This window comes from Anomalospiza imberbis, chromosome 3 (assembly GCF_031753505.1).
Source record: "Anomalospiza imberbis isolate Cuckoo-Finch-1a 21T00152 chromosome 3, ASM3175350v1, whole genome shotgun sequence".
Classification (NCBI taxonomy): Eukaryota; Metazoa; Chordata; class Aves; order Passeriformes; family Viduidae; genus Anomalospiza; species Anomalospiza imberbis.
The window spans coordinates 34,256,281-34,263,253 of NC_089683.1; the positions used below are offsets into that span (position 1 = coordinate 34,256,281).

Sequence of the window (6,973 nt, forward strand, 5' to 3'; positions counted from 1 at the left end):
GAGGCTGCAGCTCTCTCAAGGGCATCGCACGTATTATGCCACTAGATGTCACTGTCGAGACACGTTTGATTCCGCTTATCCAAAAATAAATGAAAAGAATGGCAAGATCTATTTCTAAGCAGTATTTTGGATAGCCTTATTCTTAAAACGTGGGGGGAAAATACAGTCTAAGAAACTAAAATTTCTAGCGAAAATGGCATACTCTCCTGAAGTAGAACCAGGGAAGCATATTTTCAGACTACTGCCAGTAAATGAGTTCATGTTGTATTTAGCTGTTTAAATAGTTATGGTACTATTTAGAGACAGAATGAAATTCTGTTAGCTACTTGCAAGCCTACTCAAAAATTATATGTCGGAGTCCAGAACGTCCCTTTGGCTGCTCTGGATGCCTCGAGACCCTGGCAGGGGGCTCAGGGACCTTGGCAGCAAGTCAAAAACACCTGTGGCTTCGATTTTAGCCCATGGGAGAAGCTGCCAACCTTATATGAGGAATTACAAGCCAAAAGGGCTCGAGTAGTGAAATAAGGGAATTGACACAGGGTGAAAAAGTAGAATTTGGGGTTGTTTTTAGAATGTAACTCAGGGTACAATATGGAGGAATCTGGGCGTGCCCTAACCTTTTCTTCCTTCTTCTTGTCCTCCATGTCTCGGTGTGATAGTGACACTTTTCTATTGGTCTAGGATAGTGACACACTGTCCAACATAGATTTTAGGTATTGGTATGGGAACTGTAAACATGGTACACGTAATTTTGAGTATATAATGTGGGAGACGCTCGGGGCTTGGGGAAAACTGCCATGGCTTCTGTACTAGCAGGACCTCGGCAGGTCAGAGAGAAAATATTTTAGATAAGAAGAAATAAACAACCTTGAAAACTCAGCTCCATGCCTTCCAGACATCTTCTTTGGCTGCCGGGCTAAGGAAGAAGGGCTTTCACACTGTTGGGGTCTTGCCAACCCGACCCCGACAATTACAGAATCAAAACTTGGGAGAGAAGTTGGCATGTGAATTTTCTATTTCATTTGGCCAAGAAAAATTGTTAGTTCTTCCCTAGGTTTTCCAGTCCTCTTATCTGGGAATATATATACTTTCCTCACTGAGCTGAAAAACTTCTATTCTTTCTCATGTGAAAGACAGCTAATAACCAACAGCCAGGAGGAAAAAAAAGGCACTGATAAGCTGGACCATTCTTTCACCTTCTTTATACAATAATGAAGAAAATACGAGGTTTCTCATTATTCTGAAGGTATAATATGGAGTAGGAGGACTCCATCCAGTGGTTTGATTGGGACTAAAGCAAACTTGCAATCCTATTGCTAGATCTTGGAAACAGAAGTTATTCCTTAATCATGTGCAGTTCTCCTGACCCAGAACGTGTTCACATGGTCCCATATTTATTTGGTTTTGTAGTTACTTGAAAAGCTATCCTTGTGCTAAATATTATTCAACTCCTGCCCAAGGTACTTGCAGGCAGCAGGACCATTTCCAGGCTTGGATAGGCTAGCAGAAAATGGAGACTGACCTGAAGCATCAACTGAGAAAGAGTGACACGCTGCAGTAATTCTTATTCTGTTTTGATCAAACATGGAACTGTTTTAATTTGGCATCATTTGGAAGTGAAATAAAAAGACTTGTGCTCAGAATCTATAAGTGGCAATTCAGTGAATGTTCAGTACTTTGAAAAATGAATTAAAACCTGTAGTATTTGAAATTCAAAATGATGTTAAAAATGTAAAAACATTCATTCATTCATTCTTCATTTTTAAAAGTAATTTTTACCATGCATACATCTTCCCTAGCTGTTTCTGCTTAAGAGTTTGGTCAGCAGTAAACTGCTTACAGAACATGTGGCTGTTACTTCTTGAAAAACAGCCTTATCAGCTTGCTGCTTGCTGCTTTTAATTTTTTTTTTAACAGAATAAACTTTTCAGGGCAGATTATATAGAGGATTGGATTAAGTTTTTACTAAGCCAGTATCAGATCAGTGAAGATAATGTAGTCCCACATCACTAGATCTACACTGAAGTGAGGTGGATTTCAAAAGTATTCCTCTTTTTAATCCAAATTACACCAGATCTTCTCTTCAGAAAAGCCTCACAAACCTGCCTGAGCCCGACAGAGCAGCAGAGACATGGCAATAAATGTGTATGACAGAGGACAGGATGGAGAGGTAGGAAACTTGTGGGCCAGCTATGCAAAAGAAAACGTGGAATACCCCACCGTCTGTTTCACAGCTCACAGCACAATTCTAACATCTTTCTTATCAGCAATAACACTGGAATAATAGCATAATACTGCCCAGACTGCAGATGGATGTTTTAGCAGAGGTATGTAACATTTCCAAGGTGTGTGGGAAAATACTTCAAAATCACTGTGAAGCTCCAGGTTGGTTCACCATACTAGCTCTGTTTCAGCCCTTCACATAATGAGAGTGTAAACAGAATAGGGACTGACAAGAGTCCAGACTCCTTGTCCTGCTAAATAGTACATGAAAAGATTATGTTTTTAAAAAATCACAGATTAAAATGGATTTTAAAAGGAAGAAGGACTGGAAGCAACTCTCAGCTACAGCTGCTGGGTATCATTTTACCCACCAATTACATGGTTAAGAAAACCCCATGGGCTTGCCCTGCTGGCTGGCTGTGGTGATGGGATCCCTGATTATGAGACCTTGCGAGCCCCAGGGGGGACCCTGCCACTCCAGTCCCCAGCCCCACTGTGCCCTGACATTTGCTTTATCTTGAGGAAACTGCTCATTTCTCTCTGAATATACCCATTTGTATTTCAGGTATTCTTCCTTGCTCTCTCAGCTCTATTTTTATAGAAAATAATAGAAAGAAAGAAACAAAGATCATTTTTCATGCCAAAGCTCATTAAGTAGACTTGGTTCAGCTCCCAAGCAAAAAGAAAAGGCAAAAAAGCAATGAAGGAGCCTGTTTTTCCCTATAATTCAATAGCATCCTTAGAGAACCAACCTGTGAAAAATTATTTTTTCTGTCTTTTCGTTGCCTTAGTAAAGAGTTTGCAGCAATATCTCTGTCGTATGTCTTGCCCCAGCTATATGGCAGCACAACAAAATCTTTAGATCTTCCTACCAATGCAGGCATGTTTTATACTGCATGGTTTTATGCTATCCTTTCAACAAAGCACAGAAAAACAAGGCTGGAGAAAAGATACTCAGAGGTGGTATTCTGAGGTAAGAGACCCATTAAGAAATTTTTAAGTGACTGGTATTGCACATCTGTGAAAGGGATGAGACACAAAACACAATTTCTGCAGTAAACAGGACTAAATAGGAGGGATTTAATGATATCATGTAGTCAATGTGATGATTCACTTGTTACTCTGTAAGGACATTGCTGTTACAAGCCCTCCTCAGGGTCCTTTTCTTTCCGCAGCCTGCTTTTATATGACTTAAAGCTTTGTATTCAGTCTTTTTCAGCCTGAAAGATTTCAGCCAGATTTTTCTCAACTCTGTCCAACAAAGAGCTCTGTATTACCAGTACAGGCACTCTACCCTTGGACAGCAGCATTTGCCATGTCTCACACATAGCCAAACACCAAAGCCAGCATAGCTTTTTACAAAGGACAAGCTGAAGGGGAAGAAAATACAGAAAACTTCTATTAAAAGCAGCTTTTGAAAACTAAGAAGCTTAATTTGTCTGCTGCAGTCTTTAAAGGAGTATCTCCCTTTAACAGCTAGTAAATCTCTGATCTGGGACTCAGCTGCTCATCACATAAAAATGGCATATGTCGCTGAACCTTCAGATGCCTCAGCACCTACAGATATTTTAAACTCATAAGCACTCACAAAAAGTTGTGTCCAGATGGCATAAGACTTAAACATAGTTTCTCTGTCTCCTTGGGACTTGATTATCTCCTGCCTTGCTCTTTAAATTGCTTTCATTTTTTGTATCCTCTAATTTATGTCTCTGTAAAGCATTGTCATTTTGGTAAGGTGAACTATACACACATCTGTAAGTGGCTGCATAGGATATAAAGTAGCAGAAGATTAGGTCTGTGGTTCCAATCTGTCCTGCAGAAGGAAAAGCAATCTAGAGATGAAAGGACAATAGGAATTACCGGCTGCTAGGACAAAAGATAAACAAAACCATTATTGTCCTATCAGTCAAGAAAGCAGGAAAAAAAATCCAGTGTGACCTCATGCACTTCATCTCGGATTGCTTTTCTCAGATACTAAAATGTAGCTAGCTACGTAATGAAAGAAAGTCCATTAGAATGTTTTAAGGAGTTTTTCCTGAAAGCATATTAACAAACGTCATCCTGTTACCTTCAACAGAGTGCTCCGTCACTCTAGCAAACAGCAGTAATTCATTCTATTGCACACTTACCTGGCACACCAGGTACAGCAATGCCTACAACAGTATAGCTGAAGTGCTAGGCATTTGCCTCATGCACCTGAAAAGCTGGTGGGGAGGTAATTTCTTCTCTTAGTGCAAGAGAGAATGCTACCAGTGCATCTCTCATGCTGTGAGAGGAGTACTGAACATGTTAATGCCTCTCAATGAGGAAACCAGGCTATCAACAGCTGCCCATTGTGTCCCTTGCACAAGGAGAGGAAGGCATTCCTTTGTCTCCTGGGGCACATGACAGCCTCCCCTTAAAACTACAGCTGCTGGAAAAACTTCAGGTTTGTGACTCCGTAATGTATCTAATTGGTCCTTTTTTACCATATCTGTAGTGCTGTACATGCAACAGGAGACATTTATAGTGTTTGTGCATAGTTCAGACTTACCTATATGCAGCTTATAAAATAATCATATATACCAGTGCTAGTCAGACTTTCTACATGCTGCTAAGCAAATGGGGCTGACTCAAAGCACTACAGACATGACCCCTTTCACAAGCCATTTTACCTCAGAATACTTTTTTGTCTCCCATTAGATCTAGCCCCATTGCCAAATGATATCAACATTTTAATTCTCTAAAGCAAGATTAACACATAAATCCCAATTCTCCTTATGAAGGACTTAGATAAAAATGAAAAAAAGGGGAAAAAAAGCCTGCACAAGTTTGTAGAAGTCAGCTTGTTCAAAATGTAAGTCTTGAAGCTGTTCTGTGAGAAATGATGATACTAAAAAAAACCTGATTCAGCTGAGTTCATAAATCTGATGATTACTGTGAAACATTAACACTAAATAGATCTGCTACACTGTCTGGAGCCCGCTCTTTATGGTGAGTTAAAGAAAAGCATTGGACATCTCTGGGATGCTCTACACATTATCACAGAAGCTTTTTAACAGCTGTAGGGCTACTTTGTCCAGAAGGAGAGTATCAGAGAGCCATGGAACTTGTAGATAGATTTCGGATACCAAAGTACCAAAAAGAACATCATCATTATTAAAATGGTGTGTGATCTAAGAGATGCAATCTAGTGAATAACTTTAACCAGGATCCCAGAAAAGCCCAGAAATGGAGTGAGAAACTAGTAAGGAAGATGAATGTGTTAAAAGAATTCAGCACTAACTCTGCTTGAATGGAATCAGTGCCTTCCAGAGGAAAAATGCAGGATGGTTTCTTTAAAAAAACAGTACCTGTAATCCTTTTTTATTCATTACCTGTTTTCATAAATTAAAATTATCTCAAGGTGTTGAGAAATAAGCACTGCCTTATTCCAAGGATCTGTATTTTTATTACTCTTACACTGAATAATGGGCAAGTAGAAATATTTCAGTTGATACAAATGCTAGTACAGGGCCGATTTGCTTTCTGTCTCTGTATAGACAGTGCCCAGTTTGGAATGCAGCTCTCTTCCTGGGACTGGGCTAGGAACAGGAATGTAACATATGGAGCTGTTTGTAGAATCAGCATTGAAACTTAGTCAAGCAGCTTTTGTAATTTTAAATTTGTTCTGACCCAGCAGAGTTATTCCCGTTCTATAATTAAGCTTATCGTCACTGTAATAGGAACTGTATCTGAGGTTGAAGAAATGTTACTTTAGCAAAAATGAACATGATAAAGACTGCCTCATCAAAAATGGAAAATGCTCAAAGATGTTAACTTTTCAAAAAGAAACAGTAAACAAGTCATCTAAGCTGTTGAAAAATAATGTTTTTACCTATTTTCACATTATTATGATTTTACAAAGACTATCTCATAAACAAAGTATTATATTCTATAATGCACTTAGCATTGCACCCAAAATAATTTCTGCCCATTTCAACAAAGGCAGACTTTTACTTCAGCTCCATGTAATACATCTCTGGGATTCTTAAGCCGTCAGGTGCTTTATATAATATTCTTATGGAGAACGAAAAAATAAAAAAATATACTCTGTTCCTATAAAAATAGCAGGTCTCATCATATTAACACAGTCAAAGTAATCTCATATGCAAAAGAAATTAAAATAGCTACAGCAGGTCGATAAGGAGCAACCAGTATAGAAAACAAAAGAAGCCAACATAAGTGATGAATTTTGAATTTTGAATAAAATGAAAAGATCTGATTAACTTAAAATTTACAGAGTCTGAATGGCTCATTGATTGCCAATGCTATCTGACAGCATGTGCAACAGTCCAACATCACTTATCTACACGAAAAAACATTTACATATTACACAACATGATCGGTTTCAGGAGGGCAAATGTCACTGCCAGAGAGGAAATGGTTAATTTAAAAAAAAAAAGGATTCTGTGTAATGGCTGAGGTTACAGCCTAAGAAAGCCACATGCAAAGGTTTTCTCCTACAAATCTCCCCTCTTCCCCACAGGCTGGAGTTATATACATGGGCCCATGCTCATTTACAGAGGCAGCATAGATCTATGAGAAAGTGGTTTTGTATTAGTCAAAAATATAAATGAGCCTTAGTGTATAAATATAAGAGAGGTTAGAGTTCCAGAACGAGAAATGTTTTATTATTGCAGGTAAACAAGACAACCACTGAGATACAAAATGTCAGCTGTAGCCTTACCAAACTAAAAGTACTCCTATCAAAATTCACTTGACATCTCAG

At 38.7% G+C, this 6,973-nt stretch overlaps 1 long non-coding RNA gene across 1 annotated transcript; it reads left to right on the top strand.

Annotated features, from left to right (window-relative positions):
• Positions 1 to 975: 975 nt before the first annotated feature.
• On the top strand, positions 976 to 5,418 carry LOC137470491 (uncharacterized). Its single transcript, XR_010997094.1, has 2 exons — positions 976 to 2,327; positions 3,104 to 5,418. It is a non-coding gene; the product is annotated as an uncharacterized lncRNA (long non-coding RNA).
• Positions 5,419 to 6,973: the final 1,555 nt, after the last annotated feature.